Source organism: Anabas testudineus, chromosome 10 (genome assembly GCF_900324465.2).
Source record: "Anabas testudineus chromosome 10, fAnaTes1.2, whole genome shotgun sequence".
NCBI lineage: Eukaryota > Metazoa > Chordata > Actinopteri > Anabantiformes > Anabantidae > Anabas > Anabas testudineus.
Window position 1 is genome coordinate 4897968 of NC_046619.1, and position 4757 is coordinate 4902724.

Genomic DNA, 4757 nt, shown 5'->3' on the forward strand with positions numbered 1-4757 from the left:
TTGCCGTCAAAACGTGTCTTTGTTTATCAAGACTTTTTGTCTAGCAAGCTAACAGATGCTTAGCTGTGGGAACATTTCTTACAAGATACACAATTATGCGTTGGACTATTTTCCATATTTACATAACCGGTTTTGAAATACAATCCAAATGATGCGTCACATTGGTGATAGTAACAACTGGTGAAACTACAGGAGCACTTGAAATCAATTTGCAGTTACTGTGCTGTACATCAGACTGTCAGATCCAGGTTGGTGCTCAGCTTTGGTCTGGTCAGTTGCCAGGATCCTGAGCAAGACCCCTGGCAATTAGAGCCTTTATAGCACAGGATGACCGGACCAAAGCTAGTCCTCAACGTCAGTGGCTCCACTGTCTGTTCATGTTAAAGACAGTATGAATTTCAATTACAATATTGGTTTTATGTCCCTACTATTTAAGCAATAATATTTTTTATGAATACCACTGAAATTGTATGCAAATATAATACAATGATAAATTCTATGAAGTTGTACTTATCCTGTTTTACAATTTAGTCTCATAACAAGTGGTAGAAGTCTATCAGTTGTGAAAAACAGGCTGCTGTCCTGTCAAGTTTAAGATTATCTAGTTTGTACTGCTAAGAACAGAAGTTTGTTTCCTCTGTGTTGCTCAATAGAAAATGCATGTTATATTGTAAAAGTACCATTTGTCCATCGTTAATGTTTTATATTTAACAACACATCATGCGTCATTCCCTCATCCTTCTTCACAAACAGCTCTCCTTCTAACAAACTAACCAGAGTAACCATGTGTGTCTGAGTTAAACCTCCACTTCGGAGACACGTTGGATAAAAGGATCGTGGTTCGTTAGATGCAAACTTTTCTCTCGTCTCCCTCACTTCGTCTTTCTGATAGCGAACATTTGACTGTAGCTGTATCACTAATGAGATAGAGAGCAGTGCACTTCCTCCCACAGCCTCCACTGGGTGAAGGTGATAATAGATTCAGTTACAGGCAGTGACTCACATCCCTGACTCTCCCACCAACTCCTTTCTATGTAAACACGTCTCTCGTTACTGCCGACTTCCATTCCCAACTCCGTCTTTGTCGCTGTCTCTCTCGAGTTCTCCAGCTCTTTGTTCTTGTGTCTTTCAACTTAGAGCTCTCTGTAGCTCTAAGTTGTTTCTCTTTTTCTTATGTCGAATCTCTCCATACACCCACAGCCTCGTTGAAGGAGCCTTTAGCCAATTCAAGGAAAAAGTCTCTTTTGGATTGGCTGAGGTGTGGGAAGGTCATGAGAAACTATATATAGTATGCAGTGTGCAGAATACAGGAATGCATTTCTGTAGCTGTGCATCTGTTTTGGCTGTTTGTTGTCGTGGAATGAATCATGATGCAGAAAAATGCTGAGACAGAGCTGCTCAAATGTGATGCAAGGAGGACTGTGGCCACAAGTGGCATCGATGAGATGATGTTGTGAGTTAATTTGGTTGAAAAAAAAGATGCATTTTGTTGCTTGTTCATTAAACATTTACATTAGTAAGAGTGAGAATTGGCCAAAAGTTACGTAGTTTTGTTTTAGGTGTTAGAACTATAGTCCAGGCTGCAAATGAGGAAGGTCTGTGGATGAACTATGCACTTCAAAAGAAGGTGTTGTTGTGTGGGAGGGTGTGACGTGGACTGTGAACAGGGATTAAAAAAGTTGATGCCGAGTGTTAAAGAGAAGGAAGGGTAGAGTTAGAGGAGGTAGCTGGTGGTTTAAGTCAGGTGTCAGTTGATAGACAGAACATGGATGTTGCTTTTAAACCCAAATCCACAATTTTGCTGTAGATTCGATAACGGTTTTAAAAACCAGACCAAGTGATGGAGCCAGTATTTCAGCAGAGGGTGCTACAGTGCCACATGTGGTTTTATAATTAATAGATTACGATGGTTACGATGAGAAGTAGGAAGAGGATGTAAGAAGATAATAAAAGGAGAACGGATCATGGTGAACAGCCTTTTTAGTTTTGGATATACAGTACATCTTTACAGCGTCACTTCTCCAGTGGCCAAATGGATGTTGCAGCTTGATAGCAGCAGCTGTAAAACAGCAGCCGGCCGATAGTGATATATAATTAACTGATATTGTCTGTCAATAGTTGACATATAGTCTCAGTATTTTTAAGTAATTTTAATTTTTTAATGTAGAAATGTATTGAAACTTCCAACTGAAATTCTATAAGATGAAATGTTATAGAGATATATATTTAAGAATAAATATTCCCCTTATATTTGCCCTTTTCATTTCATGTCTGTATCATTATAAAGGTGATTGTTTTGTTACTGTTTTGCACTGGACCTGTTTTTGATGCATCATATACTGTACCCCTCCTGCTTCAAGATGAACACACACTAACTTGTGTTTCCATGTAAAGAGGCAAAAGACGGTGAGACAATAATAAATATGTTTGACTGAATAAAAACCTGTTGTGTTGTTGCATCTTCATTTCAACACAGACTCATCAGAACACTGTTAACCTATGAACCACTGGTGGACAGTTCTTCAGACTGGTTGTGTACAACCGTTTAAGAGTTTGGAGAATGATACAAATATTAATTTTCACAAAGTCTTCAGCCTCAGTCTTGTCAACTAACATACAGTTATTTTATACAGTGAATTTAGAAAATAAATCAGCTGATGATTTGCTGCTTGTTGTCATTGTTTTTTGTTTACGGGCTCCAGAGAGCTAATCATGACAGTCTTTACATCTAAAATTCATGGAGTTCTCCTTTAAGTATAATAGATAATACATACTCTGTCTGTGGGGTCCTGAAAGGAAACTGGATCGAATAAAAGAGATGAAGTTGAGAAGAAGTTGTGAAAAGACGGTGACACTGGCCGACAGCATGTGATACTACTATAGTTTACATAGTATAAATAGACATGTTCATCTTCGGTGAGTATTAATAATTCATAAGTAAAATGATCAATATGACCAGTAAATGCTGAGCTGGACATTTTAACATACTCCCTCTGTTCCACTCAGCGTTTTAACATCCTCTGGTTCATTATTTGGATTTTTTGACGCACAGCTTTTACTGATCACATGAGTCCTGGCTCTCTGTCTTTCTCTGTCTCTCTTCCATGAGTCTCATGTGTCTTATGAAGACTCGCTGGCACCGGCTGCAGGTTTCCTGGCCCCCGTCTCTCTCTCTCTCTTGGATGGAGTCCAGTCATCGAGCCTCCAACTGCGACACCTGAGCTACCTGATGATACTTAAAGTGAAACAAATGACCTGTGAATTAGTCCGCGTCTGATCAGACTTGGCGTTAACGTTAGAGCTGGGGAGAAGGGACCACAGACGCAGGTGAAGCACTTGTCTGAGCTCATTTCAGCTTCACTCGTGTGCTCGTGTTGACCAACACTCTGCTCTGCTCTAAATTTGCTCCTTTAGTACGGCTCCAGCTGAACCCCCGCTGCCCTCCCATCCACCCTCCCACCACCAGCCCCCTCACCAGCCTCAGATTCCCTCTTAACCCCATTCCGCCTCCATGACCCCCCTCAACACACACACACACACACACACACACACACATGTTTGTGTGCAAATGTGTGTGTCAGCTCGCCCAGAGCAGGGAGCGACCAAGCCATGACTGGCAGCCGCACAGTCACATAGCAGCTTTACATTTGGCATTCGGATCATTCACACTTCTGGATCCATACAGTTGTCGTTGTGTTTTAGCCTGCTGAGGAAAAAAAAGGCCACACAGGTAAGGAGGGGAAAGTGTTGACTGACGTTTTCTGCAGTTGGAGTGAGGCTGAGTGTTGGAGTGGCGGCTGGGCCTGTTTCTCTTTAGCACCATTAGACTTTCAACTAAAAAAAAATCCAATCACAGCATGAAGGAACCCGTCAGACGCAGTGCACACACTACATGTCAAGCTTCATTTTTCCAGATTGCACAGTTTTGATTGGAACAGAGAAGAGAAAACATGCTGTTATTCTGTCTGCTGCAGTTCAGTTGGTCAACAGGTTTCCTGATACTGTATGTATGAGACTGGGAGTTAGCAGAGAGAGAGAAGAGGACAGCTGGGAGGATCTGTGTGGAGCTAAATTTATGCTGTGTCATGTGCCCATCTATCTATCTATCTATCTGTCTGTCTATCTATCTATCTATCTATCTATCTATCTATCTATCTATCTATCTATCTATCTATCTATCTATCTGTCTATCTGTCTGTCTGTCTATATCTATCTATCTATCTATCTATCTATCTATTCTATTTCTATCTTCTATCTATTATCTGTTCTGTCTGTCTATCTGTCTGTCTGTCTATCTATCATTTATCTATTATCTATCTATCTATCTATCTATAGATTATCGATCTATTATCTATCTATTGTCCTATCTATCTACTCTCTATTCTATCTATCTATCATCTATCTATCTTCTATCTGTCTATCTATCTATCATCTATCTATCTACCTATCTATTATTGTCTGTCTGTCTGTCTGTCTATCTCTCTCTCTGTCTCGTCTATCTTATCTATCTGTCTGTCTATCTATCTATCTATCTATCTGTCTGTCTGTCTATCTATCTATCTATCTATCTATCTGTCTGTCTATCTATCTATCTATCTATCTGTCTATCTATCTATCTGTCTATCTATCTATCTGTCTATCTATCTATCTATCTATCTATCTATCTATCTATCTATCTATCTATCTATCTATCTATCTATCTATCTATCTGTCTGTCTATCTATCTATCTATCTATCTATCTATCTGTCTGTCTGTC

At 39.8% G+C, this 4757-nt stretch overlaps 1 protein-coding gene across 2 annotated transcripts in view; it reads left to right on the forward strand.

Moving 5' to 3' along the window:
• The first annotated feature begins 3610 nt into the window (after positions 1-3610).
• The window catches only part of myot (myotilin), a 22224-nt gene continuing 21077 nt past the window's right edge, over positions 3611-4757 (forward strand). For both annotated transcript variants that reach the window (XM_026357729.1, XM_026357730.1), the window contains exon 1: positions 3611-3730. The gene's annotated coding sequence lies outside the window, so the exon portion shown is untranslated. The remainder of the gene's footprint in view (positions 3731-4757) is intronic.